Source organism: Chelonia mydas, chromosome 5, assembly GCF_015237465.2.
Source record: "Chelonia mydas isolate rCheMyd1 chromosome 5, rCheMyd1.pri.v2, whole genome shotgun sequence".
NCBI lineage: Eukaryota > Metazoa > Chordata > Testudines > Cheloniidae > Chelonia > Chelonia mydas.
In genome coordinates, this window is record NC_051245.2 from 85,177,420 (window position 1) to 85,197,953 (window position 20,534).

Consider the following 20,534-nt stretch of genomic DNA (forward strand, 5'->3'; position numbering starts at 1 on the left):
AGTAACAGACAGACAGAGGGTCAGATCATCAGATGGCATAAATGGGCATTTGACATCCAGCTGTGGATCTGGCCCAGCAGGAATTACAGAATCAAAGCATGGGGTGTAACTTCTAACATTTGAGTATCATGCTGTACAGGAAAATATAAAATGTAAATTGCAGGTTATTCATGGTTATAAATTGGGATGGTCATTTTAGAGCTCATAAATTACTCCTAATGACTAAATCCACATGCTCTATCATGATAAGTTTATTTAATAATACTTACTATAATGAACTAGAACAGTACATATTGTGGCTTCTTTCTGCTTCACTGGTATTACTGATAGATTATTGCTACTTCTCATCCACACAGAGTTATTCTCTTATATCCTTCATTAGTATGCTATCTTTCATATTATGAACCAGGATTAATTTTCTCCAAATTGGTGGTCATTTAGGCTTCCAGTATTCTTCCTGCAACATATTCTCATCTAATTTACTGTACTAATATGTAACATTTTGCGTCATCCTTCTATTGCAAATGCAATGTGTAATACTAGAAGTTTCACTCACATTTTACGTGTGTGTGTGTCTCTCTCTCTCTCCCACCCCACCCCCACTCACGCACACCCCTCTCCCACCAAACGGTTACATAAATTGTCATGAGGCAGCATTTTAATCCTTTGCAACATAGGAGAATAAGGATGTCATGCTTTTTATGCCATGTGGATTAAGCAATTGTGCAGGTGGACATTAAATCAGTTAAGGGCTTGGACCAACACTCCTTAGGATTTAATTTCATAAAGTGACTTCCCATTCACAGCTAAAGTTACTTAAGGGCCAAATTCAGTAACCATTTCACCATTTTAGAAGGGTGGGAAAAGATAACCATGACAGATACTCTTCATAGTCAGAACTCCTCTCCAGCTTTCTTGCATATGCAAGCATATTTCTGAAAGGTGATCTGATATTGCAGATGGGCAACTTCTATACATTGTGGGGCTGGGGGGGGGACTTGGTCAGAAAACACCAATTGATCAAAATTCAAAAGGTTTCACAGACACTTGTCTATTTCAATGAAATTTTGCCTAGATAAAAATATGAATGGATCATTGATAAGGATGAAACATTTCATTTTGACTTTTGTCAGAGTCAACATTTTGATTTTTCCATTTTAAAATGACATTTAAAAAAAAAAAACAAAAAAACAAATAAAACATTTTGACCTGAAACACAATTTTGTTTTGCAGGAAATCTTGACACTTTTGCTATTGTTCTGAAATCGAATTCAAATTTTGAAATCACAAAATTACCCTAGAAATGGAAAATGTGTTTCCATCCAGCTCTAGTTAGGAGTCAGGGATAGAGATCCATCTACACGACTAAGTCATTATGCTAAGCAGAGATGGTCATATGAGCACAGCTATGTTTTTGTAGGGTGTGACAAATACTGCATAAAGTTTGCAAATGCAAATGGAGGCATTTAGAACCTTAATCCTGATGACTTTCACTGAGACACTTGTAAGTCACCTAGGTGACGTTGAAAAATTTTAGCCAGTCTTTTGAGGATGCATACGTGATGGAGAAAGAAATGGGAGCAATATAGAATTATAGTAAATACAGTGAACACACTTGAAAAGTTGTGTTTCCAGAGGTACCAGTTCCGGAGGCATTCCTCATTTGAAATAGGTCACTGAACTGGTCCTCTCTCTAAAATTGGAACTGAAGTCTTCCCAGTTCTGACCAAAAGGATGGTGTGTATAGATCTGTAGTGGAATGACAGAGTAGGGAAGGTTTTAGGCAGAAACTTTTGAGTGAAGTAGAGAAATTAGTTTTAGGGATAATACTGTTTTGCTTGTTCTAATCAAGTTCCTTCATCAATGTCTAAGAGAAAACTACTTTAAAAAAAAAAACCCATCACCACAAGACACTGATAAGTGGCCTAGATTGCTATTCTAATTTCACACTGGATCTTAATAATTCCATTCAAGTCCATGGAGTCAAACTGGCGTAAGACAAAAACAAAACAAAAAGTAGGCCTTAATGTCTGTTGTAAGCACAGCACCCAGGGATTCTCGCTACACAAGAGAAATGCAGAAATTGCTGGGATATCAAGAGCCATAAACATATTACTATACAAGTCCAACAGGAGAGAAACCCTGGTGTGTGGTAAGTACTGCTTTGTTCAGATTCCTATGGTATTCTCATAGGAGATTGACTATAGCAGTAAATAAAATTGGAAATGTTGCTAATGTTATGAGGGGAAAAAAGTGTTTCCAATATTTGCACAGTACTGCAAATATTAACTTTCCCTAACATGAAACAAGGGCTGCTATAGACCCATATGTTACTGCAAGATCACACCTCAGACTCACTTTAGAAGGTTCAAAGACATAACTGGCAGGCATGTATAGCACTAAAGAGAGTCACTTGGAGTTGACTGAAGTTGAGAAAGGCCTGACAGTCTGGGTTATTGGAATGGAGAGAGTTTAAAAGATATGAGTAATTTCATTTTCAGTCTTTTCTATTAGGCAGTTACAAGCCTGAGCTGTACCTAGATCAGCTATTGCCAATTTAGCCTAGATATGAATGTCATTTATTTTTAATTATTTTTCCCTTTTCACTCTGTTTTTAATTTAGTTTCTTCTATGACACTTGAGTCTTAGACCCTTTGGGGGTAATTCATACACAGCCAACCTAAGGGGAGAGAAAATGAACCTTAGACCTTTGGGAGGTAATAAATGAACATCTAGACTTAAACCCTTTACAGTTCTTATTCAAAGTCATGAGGCAGAAGGCCCTGTCCTTAAAGTTGCTGTTGATGCAATACAGGATGAAAACCTAATAAGGAGTGCAGATAAAATACAGGTGGAAGAAGTGATAAAGCTAAAATAAGGTGACTTAGAAGATGCAGACTTCAGGTTTTTTGAGTGAACTGAACTTTTTCCTCTTTTGGATAGGGTAAGGAGTGAGGTGTACAGGGCTTTGGCATAGACCACCACTAGCATGGGGAGAGCACCCAAATGAATCTTTAGGAGAGATTAAAAGTGTTTACTTCTCCCACTATTGTTCATGTTTGTGTGTCCGACATCCATAAAACAAAGGACGCTATCATGGTGTCTTCAGCTCATCTAGAAACAAGATGCTAGAAATCTCATGAGAAAGCCTTGTCTCAAGATTTCCAGCCCAACATTGCAGGTGTGTGAGGAGAATAGTTCAAACAAACCTGAACTTTCAGCTACTCTTTCAAATCAAAGAATTTAATCAGTGGTGATTCACTTATTATTCTGTAAAACCTCACCAAAAACTATGTTTGGCCTGCCCTATTCCTGGAAGATTTTGGTACATACAGACATCAGTAATAAAAAAATAAATATAACTTGGTTGTTAGCTAATTGAATTTGCAGCTACTGAATAGCTTGTCACTGGCTATTCAAACAAACAGTCAATGTTGTTTAGTATTCAGTTAATAAAATATCCCTTTACCATCCAACATGCAAACTTCAAGCTTATGGGAAAAAAAGATAGCCAGTTGGCATTTTGGATTGCTATCGCCCACGGCCAGTTGGCTGTCATTTCTTCAGTCACAGTGGAATGGAAAACACATTTCTGCTGTACGTACATACCCATGTCTTTTTGTAGCTTTCCCCAGGAATAAACTAATTGCTGCTGTAAAACACTATTCCCACCTTACCCAGAATCCATCTATAAACCCTGGGGGAGAGAAATGTAAAAGAGTGCCAGCTGGCCTTTTGGTTTTGACTAACCAATTAATTGTTGGCTGCAAATTAACTGTTCACACAGGAACAGTCAAGAATGAAAAAAGTCAACTCACATGTAAATTAGATTCAATATCTATGTAGTCTGATCATTTTCTGTTTCATAAAATCATAGACATTAAAGTTGCAAAAGACCCATTAGGTCTATCTCCCTACCAAGGCAGGATTATTCTCTTTTGTACACTTATTAATGTATTATCCAAACTAGTTATAAATGACTCGAGACTTGAAGGGACTGCTATGACTTCCATTGGGAGAGTAATTCAGAGCCTCACAGATTTCAGTGTCATGAAGATTCCCATCAATCACCCTAAATGTTTTCTTTATTTACTCCCTGTTTTGTAAAACTTCTGTACAAGTCTTCACCTTTTTGCTTCTGCCTCTTTCCTATGCATCCTCAGGTTAAGAACATGAAGTAATTCCTATATTCCCTCAAGTTTTTTCTTACCCTCATTTGAAGGGTGCTTGGAAAAAGCCTTCTCTCCCCCCTTCATGTTCATGGAACAAAATCTGTCCCTCAAAGAGCAGCGCTAGCACACAAGTGCTTTCCCTCAAGTTACTTAGTGATAGAGGTTCTGACCCATATACCAAAGGCCTTTTTTCTATTTTGACTTACTGCTTTTTATAGAAGAGCTCTGAACAAAGTTAATGAGAAATTTCAGTTATAACCGACTTTTTATGACTAAAGAAAGGAAATTCCTATACAGTTAAACACAAAGAAGTAATCAGTCATTTGATCCCATAATGGGATGGAGAATCCACTAAAAGTAGTTCCTAATATATGTGAAGTAATTAAACATCTTTGATATTGGGCCTCCATCTTTTTTTGCAATTGGGTTTTAAGTGTGTTGTGCCTTTTTCTGTTCTGTGTATCACTAAGCTCACTTTCAGGTGCACAATAAATAGAGTAGTTCTAAAACTATCATAATTACAGTGGCAAGAGCCTTTACACTTCAGAATCTAATAAAAAACTTGTCATCTTATGGGTGGCAAATAAAGATTAAATCAATTAAAAAAAAACTTTATATGGACCATCTTTTAAAAAAAAAATTAAATAAGCATATGGCAATTACATGCTGCAGACTCATGTTTTCGCATTCTAAAGAATGTTTTAGCTCAAAACAACTGTTCTCAAAAACCATTATGTTGCCTAATCCCTTCATAAGTAGAGCTTCCCTTCACAGGAAATGGTTTTCCTCTCCCACAAATATTTTTGAGTTTGAACAACTTGACTGTCCCAAACTGGAATGAAGAAGTGAAGTCCCCAAAATGTTTAACAAAAGAATTAAACACAAAAATTAGATTTGGATCAATTAATTTTCATTTTAGCCTCCTTCCCCCTCCCTCCAAGCTCCTTTTTTTGGGGGGGGGGGGGAGAAGAGGGGGCAATCCAATTAGGTTAAATATCAAAACAAAACATTGATTTGAACCAGGTCATTTTGACAATTTTGAAAATTCAGAACTTTTTTGAATTACAAACAGTTTCAATTTCAACAAATTGGCATTTTTCAATGAAAAAGTGATTCATTGAAAAAAATTGACTTATTCTTGAGCAGAAATAAATATCCTATGTGGTTCTGAATTTCAGCCTATGCACTTCTGTAAGTAATGGGGAACAGATTTGTTTATGTTCCTTTCTCTGTGTTAGTTATGGATCTGCATGACCAACTTGACAAAAAATGAATTAGAATTCTGTGTAGGGAATAGTTTTATTTGTAATGAGGCACATATGAGTTGAGGATTTATGAGGTTGGGTAGAGTTTCAGTATAAATGAGGTTTACAATTGAGATGAGAAGTCTTGTAGTAGCAAAGAGAAATATTCCTCGCTAATCCTGCTTCTAATAAAGATATTAGTCCACAAGTAGTAGAAGAGTAGTTCTGAAAACTTTCCTTTTACCTTGAATTTAGGACTAGAAATAAACCCGAGATTTTTTTCCTCACTCACTAACTTCAGTGGGATTGTAATCCTATCCATTTACACAATGGCTTTCCTCAGAGGATCTTTAATCTGTGGGGTTTTTTTGTTTTTTTGTTTTTTTTAAGAGTGATGATGCATCTTAACCTCTCCATAATCATAAGTAAATAACGCTGCTTCATTCTCACAGGTGCCATAGGAGAACTGTTCCCAAGCTGTGGTCCACAGAGATCTGGATGATCACAGAGTGTTGGCTCACTGCATGCTAGAAATGAGGAAGAAAACAGCAAAGGCACTTGATTAACTTGTCTCAAAAATGGACAACACATCTGAATAAAAGGCAGCTACAAAAATGTATTTTCCCTCCAATACTATTTTTCCATGTGTAAACAAATGCTGTAGTTGCCATAGGAGTGTTGTGCAGTTGTGAGTGGGAGAAGGGGTAGCCTCTGTGACAGTGAATTAGGAGAGAGCTGGTCCCCTATAAGAGTTTCTCTATTAGAAGGGTGAGAAGAAAAGCACTTGAATCTGTTACAGGAGTAACAACTTCCGGTTGCCATTGTTTCCCTTGTGGGGGAGGAAAAGAGTGACTACATACCAGCAGGATTGAGCATGTAAAAAGACTGTCACACGAGAAGCCAGGCAAATAGGAATTACTTCTCACTGGTGGATAGAGACAGAAAAGCTTCCTAGTGGTGAAGGTAATTCACTAAATCCATAAGCAACTCTGGGTAGCTGAAAAAAGGGCCATTTCAGAGTAATTACATCTTGACATTTCAACTTGCTAGTGCAGTTTTAAGGGTTGTTGTTTTGGGGGAGGGGGAAGGAAGCTGAAAGGTGAACAGTCTGACATTTGATTTCACCAAGTTTGAAGATAAAGACTCAGTTTGAGATTCCTTTTGCTTAGCTGTAACTCACAGCATAGAACTTTATTCCCCAAAAGCAGACCACCTTGTTTAAACGAGCTACTAGTTTAGGCCCCCATTAATCCCATTTTATGGGACAGCGATGGTCATGAAAAGGAAGAGTCCTAGATGTTCTCTTCCAAATTCTTTAGTCTGCGTAGGAGGTTTGGGAAGGTGGTTGACTGGCCCTGGATGAATTAGATGATCCCTCTATCTGTGGATCTGGGAGAAATGACACGACCCTACATTTTTACAGCTGATCCCACCAGAGGAGGACAAGCCTCTAGTGATCTATATCCTAAATTTTGTATATTTATTTGTAGTTCTATCGCTTCTGAGGCAGCATGGTGGTGGTGGTGGGGGGACGTAAAAAACCCCCACACATGCTTACCAAAGTGAACATTCCCTTGAGACATGTAAAGAATACATCATAACACAATTTGGGAAGCAGAAGAGACTGTGTACATTGTATTTTAAAGGAGCAATAAGTAGTGATTACTTTTAAACATTTAAAAAAAAATCCTGTTGTCTGAAGATAAATTATATTTGCTATGCACTGTGAAATGGAAAAACCACATAGAACTAAGATAAGGTTCCCCCGTAAATGAAGAACATGGATCATAGCACTGTTTGCCGGGGGGGCGGGGGGGAGGGAGAAGTCAGCCACATGAGTTATGTTGTAGAGATGCCTGGACCATGTATGTGCACAATACAATGAGCAGATCAAGATCAATATCCATCACAGACTACAATGGGAGGGTTTTTAAATCTTACCTAAAAACTCTTATCCTTGGAAACTCAAGGTCCATTGTTGCTCGGCTTGATTTCTATATACCACCATATTTTACACTGTGCAATGTGTTGGCACCAAGCAATGCAATTCAGCCTCTTATGTCTTAAAATAGAAATATGAGACAACAAAGTAGTTGCTAATAGAAGCCTTATCTCAGCCTTTACAGGTAAAAGCATTTTGTGTTAAAATTTAGATAAGCTCTATTCATTCAAGCTCAGAATAGTACTAGGTAGAGCTGCTATGAGGAATAATTTAGGAAGCATCTAAGAACCGGAGGTAAAATAATGAAGTCCAATGAATCTCTTTGTTAATACTATTTGTTAGGGCTTTTTATTTATTATACCAAAGGATTTATGTTTGGAAGCTTTACCTGAAAAAGAATACACAGTTAAAAACACACTCAATAACAATCATCCACAGCAGGGAAAAAGGTGCAGACAAAGCTCTGGGACTGCCATTGTGATCAAAGAAATCATGTTGGCTAAAAGAATTTTGGAGCAGTTTAAATCTTCAGATGTCTCCTTTTCTTCTAATTCTCCAAGGTAGAATCACTGATGAGTGCCTATGTGTGCAACTTTTATGAGATAGATAATCACTATGGCCAGTTTATAGAATGCCTTTGAATACTGACTGGCAAAGCCATTTTACAAATGAGTAATCAGCAGTCTACACTAGAGGGCAAGTTTATGGGACCATAACCATAAATATAGCGACTGGGCAAGGAAATTGGATTGCAGTAAAATATAGCAATCATATGGCTGTTCTTTAAGTTTACAAGTTTGTTCATGGTTCCTGTGAAAGGTTGAGCAGAATATAGGAACAATTTATCGACTCATATCCAAGGCTAGGAGTATCATTGTAAACACTTCAGGGGAGGGGGTGGGACAGTTCTTAATAAAAATAATTAAAAAAAAAAAGGGGTAATGAGTAAATTGGTGCTCCCTCACTGTATTTTTCTAGGCTGTGAAACTAAGATCTGATTAGATCTAAAAACCCCTGAAGTCATTGGGAAGACTCATTTAATCAGCTTTGGATCAAGCCTCTCAGCAGAATTATGAGTAAAATTGGGATTTTCACTTTCAATATTGGCATACAAAATTATTATGCAATTGCAAGCAAAAATTTCCTTTGGTTTTGAAAAATACATCAAAAGAAAATTCATTTCTCTCATGAGCCCATAATATGATCTTTTTAAAAAGGGCACAATGGTTTGAGGTTTTGATTGTTTAAGTTTTGGCCAGCTGCAACCTCGAATGATCATATTTCAATTAACAGAGAATTTAAAAGATAAATTAAAACAAACCACACCCAGAAAGCAACACATTCAGTTTTAATATATCCCAAACAGATCCTCTTCATTCCACCTTGAGGAGATATATAAAATATGTATTAGGGCAAATAATTCAGAAATATTAGGCTGAATCCTCAGCTATTGTGAAATTGCTTAAACGATGCCAGCTTACATGAGCTGAGGATCTCACCAAATTATGTATATGCACTAATCAAAAGTAAGCCACACTCATCCCCAATTATTTTCCTACTGGTAGACAATAGGGATAATGCTCCCATATTATGTGATTAGATCTGTGCCTAGGAACCTAAGACACTTCCCTCTCCCCACGAAAATTACAAAACAAAATCTAAGATGCAGCTTTTTAATGTATGTCTAATGTAGTACATCACACTACGTCAAAAACACAGGTTTTTGAACCAATTTAATGATATTAAAGGAGGTAAAGGATTGAGGGTTTTTTTTAAAAAAAAAAGGTTATACCTGCACAGCCCCTAGACTATACGAATAACTGTGCACAAAGTATATCTTATGTCAGCATAGCTTATTCTCATTTTCATACAGGAAGGAGAAAGCTATACTGGTATAAAGTACCTTTATGCACATAACTGGGTCCAAGTTGTGTGTGTTTGTATCACTTTATAGCTAAAACTTGTTTTTGCATGTAGGCAAGCTCTAAAGGGCCAAAACAGACAAGAGGTTAGATTCATAGATATTTAGGTCAGAAGGGACCATTATGATCATCTAGTCTGACCTCCTGCACAACGCAGGCCACAGAATTTCACCCACCAATCCTACAAAAAAAACCTCACACCTATATCAGTGCTATTGAAGTCCTCAAATCGTAGTTTAAAGACTTCAAGGAGCAGAGAATCCTTCAGCAAGTGACCCGTGCCCCATGCTACAGAGGAAGGCGAAAAACCTCCAGGGCCTCTTCCAATCTGCCCTGGAGGAAAATTTCTTCCCGACCCCAAATATGGCGATCAGCTAAACCCTGAGCATATGGGCAAGATTCATCAGCCAGATACTACAGAAAATACTTTCCTGGGTAACTCGGATCTCACCCCATCTAATCGCCCATCACAGGCCATTGGGCCTATTTACCATGAATATTTAATTACCAAAACCATGTTATCCCATCATACCATCTCCTCCATAAACTTATTTAGTTTAATCTTAAAGCCAGATAGATCTTTTGCCCCCACTGCTTCCCTTGGAAGGCTATTCCAAAACTTCACTCCTCTGATGGTTAAAAACCTTCGTCTAATTTCTAGTCTAAATTTCCTAGTGGCCAGTTTATATCCATTTGTTCTTATGTCCACATTGGTACTGAACTTAAATAATTCTTCTCCCTCTCTGGTATTTATCCCTCTGATATATTTATAGAGAGCAATCATATCTCCCTTCACCCTTCTTTTAGTTAGGCTAAACAAGCCAAGCTCCCTGAGTTTCCTTTCATAAGACAAGGTTTCTATTCCTCGGATCATCCTAGTAGCCCTTCTCTGTACCTGTTCCAGTTTGAATTCATCCTTCTTAAACATGGGAGACCAGAACTGCACATAGTATTCCAGGTGAGGTCTCACCAGTGCCTTGTATAATGGTACTAAAACCTCCTTATCCCTGCTGGAAATACCTCTCCTGATGCATCCCAAGACCGCATTAGCTTTTTCCACGGTGATATCACATTGGCAGCTCATAGTCATCCTATGATCAACCAATACTCCAAGGTCCTTTTCCTCCTCCGTCACTTCTAATTGATGCGTCCCTAGCTTATAACTAAAATTCTTGTTATTAATCCCTAAATGCATGACCTTGCTCGCTATTAAATTTCATCCTATTACTATTACTCCAGTTTACAAGGTCATCCAGATCCTCCTGTATGATATCCCAGTCCTTCTCTATATTGGCAATACCTCCCAGCTTTGTATCATGCGCAAACTTTCTTAGCACACTCCCACTTTTTGTGCCGAGGTCAGTAATAAAAAGATTGAATAAGATTGGTCCCAAAACTGATCCCTGAGGAACTCCACTGGTAACCTCCCTCCAGCCTGACAGTTCACCTTTCAGTATGACCCGCTGTAGTCTCCCTTTTCACCAATTCCTTATCCACCTTTCAATTTTCATATTGATCCCCATCTTTTCCAATTTAACTAATTCCCCATGTGGCACCATATCAAATGCCTTACTGAAATCTAGGTAAATTAGATCCACTGCGTTTCCTTTGTCTAAAAATCTGTTACTTTTTCAAAGAAGGAGATCCAGGTTGGTTTGGCACTATCTACCTTTTGTAAAACCATGTTGTATTTTGTCCCATTTACCATTGACTTCAATGTCCTTAACTACCTTCTCCTTCAAAATTTTTTCCAAGACATTGCATGCTACAGATGTCAAACTAACAGGCCCGTCATTACCCGGATCACGTTTTTTCCCTTTCTTAAAAATAGGAACTATGTTAGCAATTGTCCAATCATACGGTACAACCCCTGAGTGTACAGATTCATTAAAAATTCTTGCTAATTGGCTTGCAATTTCTTGTGCCAATTCCTTTAACATTCTTGGATGAATATTGGCCCTCCGATTTAGTCCCATTAAGCTGTTTGAGTTTTGCTTCTGCCTCAGATATGGTAATGTCTACCTCCATATCCTCGTTCCCATTTGTCATGCTACCATTATCCCTAAGATCCTCTTTAGTCTTATTAAAGACTGAGGCAAAGTATTTGTTTAGATATTGGGCCATGGCTAGATTATCCTCCACTCCATCCTCAGTGTTTAGCGGTCCCACTTCTTTCTTTGTTTTCTTCTTATTTATATGACTATAGAACCTTTTACTATTGGCTTTAATTCCCTTTGCAAGGTCCAACTCTACTTGACTTTTAGCCTGTCTCACTTTATCCCTACATGTTCTGACCTCAATAAGGTAGCTTTCCTTGCTGTTCCCTCCCTTCTTCCACTCCCTATATGCTTTCTGCTTTTTCTTAATCACCTCTCTGAGATGCTTGCTCAACCAGCTTGGTCTACAACTCCTGCCTATGAATTTTTTCCCCTTACTTGGGATGCAGGCTTCCGATAGCTTCTGCAGCTTTGATTTAAAATAATCCCAGGCCTCCTCTACCTTTAGATCCATAAATTCTTCAGTCCAATCCACTTCCCTTACTAATTTCCTTAATTTTTGAAAGTCAGCCCTTTTGAAATCAAAAACCCTAACTGCAGATTTATTTTTATTAATCCTTCTGTTCAGTTTGAACTGAAATAGCTCATGATCACTTGAGCCAAGATTATCCCCTACAACCATTTCTTCTATGAGGTCCTCACTACTCACCAAAACCAAATCTAAAATGGCATCCCCTCTAGTCGGTTCAGCAACTACTTGCTGAAGGAATCCATCAGGTATCGCATCTAGGAAAATCTGAGGTATTTAGGTAGGCACCCAGTTGTACTTGTAAAAGCATCTAAACTGGTTAGGCATAGCTGCTTAGCCATCTTAGGCACTTTTCTAAATAGGCATCTACCACTATCTGCATTTCTAGCAAGTTTGACCTTAAGTCGCTACAGCCAGCAAATTCTGTTGTGCTTAAAGTGCTTTAAGCGGCGGTGGGGGGGTAGAAGGAGGAGAAATGAAGCAGTCCCATTAACATCACTAGATTATAAATGGCATACAATGGTCCATGGGATCTCTGTCTCCCAGTGGATGTATGGATTCATCCTATAGGTAATTTGCCATTTTTTATTTGTTTCACTATCAGCAACTGCACTAGAACGCACTTCAGCTTAGTAGCACCATGTGTAAGGACCAAATAGAAAGGGAAACTAATTAGGATCTCATTATCATGGTTAGCTTCCTTTAACCTGGCACATCTCAACAATTAGCTACGGTGATCTGTGTGTCCCTTTGAGGCTGAAGGAAATTTACTGCTTCAGGTAAGAGCTTTAAGGGACATATCCGATCTCCATCAAAAGCAGTGGGATTGGTTTTAGTAGAACCAGAATTTGACCCTCAAGCGCAGATGCACTCCATACACAATGTCTGCAGGAGAAAAGAATCCTAGAGACACTATTCATCTGCAGACCGGGCTCCGTGTAATGTGTTGCTGATGACACTGAGATCAGAAAGGTGATCAAGCACCAAAGAAACAGTAAGAGAAAAGAAAGAATAAAAAGAGAAAGAGCAGGAAGATAGAAAAACAAAGCAGAAGAAAGGATGGAGAGAGAAAGAGGCAAGAGAAAAGATGCGGGGTGGGTAAGAAATTTTAAAGCACTTCCTAAATATTCTGCACTTCTTCCATATGTTGGGGATAGGGGGGGTGGGGGGGGAGAAACAGTGGTAGTCCTGCTTTCTGGAGCCAATTAAAAAAGGTCAGTTTTGCCACAAAGAAGGAGTTTCAGTCTTTATAAATTGACCTAATTCTCAAGGTTTGTGGAAGAAACAGTAACTGATGTATTCTGTGCTCAACCATGATTGCCACAAACTGCCAGTTCAGCCATATATTATACAAAATGAAATACATGGAGTTTAGACAGCTTCCCCTGAGCTGCATTCATTTTCATTTGTATGCTAAAAGACAATCAATAGTTCATTGCTTACCCAGAAACAAATATTTCCTCTGTAAGGTTCTGATAATGAAATAATTAGCATTACATAATAAACATTTTTCATAATTTGTGGTGAAGCACTGAATGACTCACATTTTGATGAATTATACTCTACTCATTAAATATGGGAGTCCAGAAAAATGTAACTGGCACAAGCATGGAAAAAGTTTGAAACCTAAAATAAAAGTGACAAAAAGTTCATTGGTCTCTAGTACTTAGACGACAAGAAACTGCTGGTTACTAGTGCAATTACATTCCTATGAATAGAAAGCTTTTCCTAAGAAAGTACAACACTGAGGAGAGAAAGAATAATCTTGGGTCAAAGGTGGAAGTGGATGAACTGAAAAGATCTGGACTTCAGGTTTTGTTCAGATAAATACACAATAGCCTGGATGCTTATCCAAACTGCTTGGATCTATAAACATCCAGACATCTCATGGAAACAGGCTCTCCCACAATAATTTTAGTACTTCATGTGTCCAAATAGATCTATTACCTTAAAAAAAGATAGGATGTACCATTGTATGGTAACTGTTAAATGTTGACTACTATAGTATGTTAACAGCTTCCTCTTGTGGTTTTCCACATTTCCTCTTCCAGTTTCATATAGAGCCTGGAATACATGAACTAAAGAAAGAAGAATGGGGGTGGGGGTGTTGGGGGACAGCTTTCACTGACCTTTCAGAACTTGTTTGTTATGTATATCCATAAAACATTTTCAGAGGTAGGGAAATAAGAACACATGAAACACACAAAAATAAAGTCTCTGTAAAAGAGCACAGTGCTGGTCTCCTCTGTAACATCTGTGTCAATTCTATCTCCTTGTTTTCCTTGTATCCTTTTGCATTCCCTATGAATTCTACAATTTCAAGCTTGATTTATATTACTACCAAACTTCCCCTTTATTTTTTCTTAAATAAATAGTTTCCGGGGGGGGGAAGAGGTGTATCTGTGTGCATGTGTGTCACACACACTTTTACAAAAAGTTTTCCATGGGGACCCCAACCCCCATGCACAGTACTGAGCACATTCAACACAAAGAAGATAAAAAAATTACTCAAACAACTATTCCTCCTAGCCCCAAACACCAACACACCAGAAGGCTCAGTTGGCAGTCTCTGCTTATGGAACACCCCGCTACTCTAGTTGTGAGAGGTTTGATCAGCATTGAGATGCACTGCTCTGCTTCAGTTTGTCAGAGTTTAAGGCCAAAAGGTGTCTGACCTCATTCATCTTACAAGCCAACACCACCACCCAGCACCTGCACATTAACCGAATAACCTAAACTAGACCCAGAGGAGACTAGACTATTATGTGCCACAGACAGAGGCCTCTGCAATGGCTGGTAAATGATCAAGTCAGATATACACAGGTAATCCTGGAAACTGACTTGCACCCACAAGCAGCAAAGCAAGGTAAAAAAGCCCCAAAGTTGCATCCAGTATGATCTGGGGGAAGAAATGTGGTCAAATGGAAGATGAAGACTGACATAACATGCAAGTTTTCACAGTGTTAGTCTTCAGTGTACCTGACTCCAGCTACTTTTGTTACTCATGAACACAAACACTAAATATTTACTAAGCTTCATCACCTTTCCTCAGACTATATAGAAGATGAAAAATAGCAGTTCTCATAGTATAAATGTCAAACTAAGCTGGAAATGCAAGTAAAAAGAGATATCAGAGAAGAATCAAATCACAAAGTAATTGTATGTAATTTATTGGAGCTGGAAAAACGGGATGGGGGCATCCAAATGCACGATTTGACTGCTACAGAAATGAAGCACCAGCATATAAAGAGGGCTTTGGGATGTATAGCTACTGGGACGCATTGATGGACAGAGGACAGTTCTCTCAGGATGGACTTCATCTGAGTAGGGAAGGAAATAGACTTCTAGGATGGAGGCTGGTACAACTGATTAAGAGAGCTTTAAACTAGGAATTGGGGGGAGATGTCCAGGTAATCTCCAAGCTGGATTTTAGCATTGAGAGGGAAGAAAAAGTAAGAAAGGATACAGCTGTGGGTAGGAAAATGGACATAAGGAGGAAGGGCAGTGTGGATACCAGTCTAATAGGTCATACTGGCTGTAGAATGACCGTGCCTAATTGGGTAACGAATGTGAGCGAGGCTAAACAGCAAAAATTAAGATGTTTGTACACCAATGCGAGGAGCCTAGGTAACAAAATGGAGGAACTAGAGTGGTGCAAGAAGTGAAACCAGATATTATAGGGATAACAGAAACATGGTGGAATAGTAGTCATGACTGGACTACAGCTATTGAAGGGTATGTGCTGTTTAGGAAAGACAGAAATAAAGGTAAAGGTGGTGAAGTAGCATTGTATATCAACGATAAGGTAAAATGTAAAGAAATAAGAAGCGATGGAATGGATAAGACAGTCTGTCTGGGAAAAAAAAATCACATTGGGGAAGAAAACTACTAGAGCCTCCCCTGTGATAGTGCTTCGGATGTGCTATAGACCACCGGGATCTAATCTGGATATGGATAGAGCCCTTTTAAAGGTTTTTAATGAAGTAAATACTAATGGAAACTGCATGATCATGGGAGACTAACTTCCCAGATATAGACTGGAGGACAAATGCTAATAAATAATAATAATAATAGGGCTCAGATTTTCCTAGATGCGATAGCTGATGGATTCCTTCATCAAGTAGTTCCTGAACCGACTAGAGGGGATGCCATTTTAGATTTGGTTTTGGTGAGTAGTGAGGACCTCATAGAAGAAATGGTTGTAGGAGACAACCTTAGTTCAAGTGATCATGAGTTAATTCACTTCAAACTGAATGGAAGGATAAACAAAAATAAATCTGCGACTAGGGTTTTTGATTTCAAAAGGGCTGACTTTCAAAAATTAAGGAAATTAGTAAGGGAAGTGGATTGGACTGAAGAACATATGGATCTAAAGGCAGAGGAGGCCTGGGATTACTTTAAGTCAAAGCTGCAGAAACTATCGGAAGCCTGCATCCCAAGAAAGGGAAAAAATTCATAGGCAGGAGTTGTAGACCAAGCATCTCAGAGAGGGGATTAAGAAAAAACAGAAAGCATACAGGGAGTGGAAGATGGGAGGGATCAGCAAGGAAAGCTACCTTGTTGAGGTCAGAACATGTAGGGATAAAGTGAGAAAGGCTAAAAGTCAAGTAGAGTTGGACCTTGCAAAGGGAATTAAAACCAATAGTAAAAGGTTCTATAGCCATATAAATAAGAAAACAAAGAAAGAAGAAGTGGGACTGCTAAACACTGAGGATGGAGTGGAGATTAAGGATAATCTAGGCATGGCCCAATATCTAAACAAATACTTCGCCTCAGTCTTTAATAAGGCTAATTAGGATCTTAGGGATAATGGTAGCATGACAAATGGGAACGAGGATATGGAGGTAGATATTACCATATCTGAGGTAGAAGCGAAATTCAAACAGTTTAATGGGGTTAAATCGGAGGGCCCAGATAATCTTCACCCAAGAATATTAAAGGAATTGCCACATGAAATTGCAAGCCCATCAGCAAGGATTTTCAATGAATCTGTAAACTCAGGAGTTGTACCGTATGACTGGAGAATTGCAAACAGTTCCTATTTTTAAGAAAGGGGGGAAAAACGTGATCCGGGTAACTACAGGCCTGTTAGTTTGACATCTGTAGTATGCAAGGTCTTGGAAAAAAATTTGAAGGAGAAAATAGTTAAGGACATTAAGGTCAATGATAATTGAGACAAAATACAACATGGTTTTACAAAAGGTAGATAGTGCCAAACCAACCTGGATCTCCTTCTTTGAAAAAGTAACAGATTTTTAGACAAAGGAAACGCAGTGGATCTAATTTACCTAGATTTCAGTAAGGCATTTGATATGGTGCCACATGGGGAATTAGTTAAATTGGAAAAGATGGGGATCAATATGAAAATTGAAAGGTGGATAAGGAATTGGTGAAAAGGGAGACTACAGCGGGTCATACTGAAAGGTGAACTGTCAGGCTGGAGGGAGGTTACCAGTGGAGTTCCTCAGGGATCAGTTTTGGGACCAATCTTATTCAATCTTTTTATTACTGACCTCGGCACAAAAAGTGGGAGTGTGCTAAGAAAGTTTGCGCATGATACAAAGCTGGGAGGTATTGCCAATATAGAGAAGGACTGGGATATCATACAGGAGGATCTGGATGACCTTGTAAACTGGAGTAATAGTAATAGGATGAAATTTAATAGTGAGAAGTGCAAGGTCATGCATTTAGGGATTAATAACAAGAATTTTAGTTATAAGCTGGGGACACATCAATTAGCAGTAACAGAGGAGGAGAAGGACCTTGGACTATTGGTTGACTACAGGATGATTATGAGCCGCCAATGTGATATGGCCGTGAAAAAAGCTAATGCGGTCTTGGGATGCATCAGGTGAGGTATTTCCAGTAGAGATAAGGATATACAAGGCACTGGTGAGACCTCACCTGGAATACTGTGTGTAGTTCTGGTCTCCCATGTTTAAGAAGGATGATGTCAAACTGGAACAGGTACAGAGAAGGGCTACTAGGATGATTCGAGGAATGGAAAACCTGTTTTTTGAAAGGAGACTCAAGGAGCTTGGCTCGTTTACCCTAACCAAAAGAAGGCTGAGGGGAGATAAGATTGTTCTCCATAACTATATTAGAGGGATAAATACTGGAGAGGGAGAGGAATTATTTAAGCTCAGTACCAATGTGGACACAAGAATAAATGGATATAAACTGGCCATCGGGAAGTTTAGACTTGAAATTTGATGAAGGTTTCTAACCATCAGAGGAACAGCCTTCCAAGGGAAGCAGTGTGGGCAAAAGACCTATCTGGCTTCAAGATTAAACTCAATAAGTTTATGGAGGAGACGATATGATGGAACTACATGATTTTGGCAATTAATTGATCTTTAAATATTCATGGTAAATAGGCCCAATGGCCTGTGATGGGATGTTAGATGGGATGGGATCTGAGTTACTACAGCGAATTCTTTCCTGGGTGGCTGGCTGGTGAATCTTGTTAATATTCACATTACACAATTTTACTTTGTACTCTTTTCTGCTTTTCTATTCAGGGCTTGAGTGTTTTATAATGTCATACTACACAAGTCTTGATGTATAATGCTCAGCAGGTAGAAGAAAAACACATACCATAAACGTTACTGAACCATCAAATCAGAAAGCCTGTTCACAGAGATAAGATTTTTTTACACTGTCAAAAGTAAAACGTGATGAGACAAGAAAAAAAAATTTCAGTTCATTTTCATTAGCTGCCTACCATGAACAAATACACAATATATACAATAAGACATACACAATCTGGGTAAATACAGCTTTCAAATGTTTGACCTATCAACATTGTCTGCAAGATTTAAATATTACACTTCAAAAATATGAACTGAAATGTTTCTGCCAACATCGGCTTCTTCCACTTTGTAATAGAGCTAGACTCATCCAGCGCCGCCTCCTGCTGGTTGTCCTTGGGAATTAGCTCATCAGCCTCTGGAGCACCCTCTGCCATCTGGTGATCTGCCTTACTGCCGGCCCCAGTCCCTCCCAGGACCCGGTGCCTCCTCCCACTGGGGTGCTGCCCCCTGGCAGTAAACCCCAACAATCCCTGAGGGTCTCCCCTCCCCAGGAAACCCCCACCCACCTCGCCTCAGTCTTGGCTACTGCCAGTCATTGTTTAGCCCCACTCCCCTGGGGCAGACTGCAGTGTATCAGCCACTCATCACAGGCAATGAGTCTACCTGTGGGCTGCCCCCTTGCAACCCCAGTACCTAATAGGCCCTAATCTAGGCCTTGCAGCCTGGGGGTTTTCAGGCTGGAGCTCCCCTGGCCTTTCTCCCTCAGCCCTGCTCCAATCTAGGTATTCCCTCAGGTCCCTGCAGCCAGGCCCTTCCCTCTCTGAACACAGAGAGGGAGACTCTGGCTAAGGTTTAGCCTAGCAGCCCTTTTATAGGCCCAGCTGCCGCCATTTCCCCAATCAGCCTAGCTTTTCTTGCTCTCAGCCCTAGCTCTCTCCCAGGGCTGGCTTTTAAGCCCCACAGGGCAGGAGCGGGTAACCACCCCACTACACAGTTACACTAAGCATGCAGCAAGTTCTGGAGATGGCATGATCTAATCTTCCTTGCAGCACACTTCCATTTTCTTTTCCCTTTGATGGTTAGAATCTGACTTGATTTAATCTTAATCTTTGAGAGAATACCACGTTATGATATATTACCAGCTCAGTGTACTGGTAGATAAGTGACTTGCAAGGGTACATTGATCAAACATAAAATGTTAAACTGTTTCATAGATTAAGAAAATAACAAAGGAAATGCAAGGAGAGAGATAATGGCAGTGAAATATTTTTAGTTGTTACAAAGCAAGGTTTCAATTGTGTAAATACACTCAGGAAAAATCTGCTATCATCTACTCATGCTAAATTTTAAGCAATAGTTTAACTAAAGGAGTTATATTTTGTGTTACAGGTTAGTAGCCTCTCTCTCTCTTCTCCCCCCCCCCTCCCCCCGGCCAAATTCATTGGTTGCCCCCAAGACGTGCTATTTTTTCTGACTGTCATTTTCAGTTTGTGGTCTTATTTAAGCACCTCTTGTTTGCCAGTACAGGGGCCCAATTCCAGCAAAGCATATAGTGTATCAGGGGAAGGGGCTTAGAATTTCCCTGCCCCTTGTGCGGCCTGCATAAGAATTCTCAACACTGTGCCTGGTGACTGTTCCCTCCCTATTCACCTGGAGACTAAGTTTTTCAAAGGAAGCAGAGGGGTAGGAAGAAGATAGCAAAGACACCAAAAGGAGAGCTGCTTTGACAGTGGAAAAATGCGTGGTGGTAAACACTTGGGAAACTTGCAACTCCAGATTGCTCTCTGTTGGTGGGCAGTTGTCACTGAAGTGTGCAAAGCCATTAAACATGTCCTATTCCACAGGATTCCAACCCTGTGCAATGTGCAGGAAACAGTTGATCTAATGGGCTTCCCTAACTACAGTGGGGCAATAGATGCCTTCCCCTCTTGCTTTGGAGTACATAAACAAGGAACCTTTCCATGGTTATGCAAACATTGGTGGATCCCAGGAGACATTTCACTGTCATTAACATTGGGTGGTCAGAAAAAGGTGCACAATATATGCATCCTTACTAATAAAGGACTTTGAGAAACTGCAAACAGGGACATGCTTTCCAATGCCAGTTGAGATTCTCATGTTTCCCTGACTCAGGAAGCAATACACTCGGCTGCTAGACATGCACAAGAAAGATCACCACTGGTGTGGGTGAAGGA

General features: G+C 39.3%; 1 long non-coding RNA gene across 2 annotated transcripts in view; it reads right to left on the reverse strand.

Moving 5' to 3' along the window:
* Nucleotides 1–5,452: 5,452 nt before the first annotated feature.
* The window catches only part of LOC122465888, a 35,086-nt gene continuing 20,004 nt past the window's right edge, over nt 5,453–20,534 (reverse strand). Inside the window, exons 2-4 of one of the 2 annotated variants that reach the window (XR_006291018.1) lie at nt 13,351–13,432; nt 7,358–7,478; nt 5,453–5,943 (exon numbers count right to left, since the gene is read on the reverse strand). This is a non-coding gene — a long non-coding RNA (uncharacterized LOC122465888). The remainder of the gene's footprint in view (nt 5,944–7,357; nt 7,479–13,350; nt 13,433–20,534) is intronic. The other variant, XR_006291019.1, reaches the window with a different exon arrangement.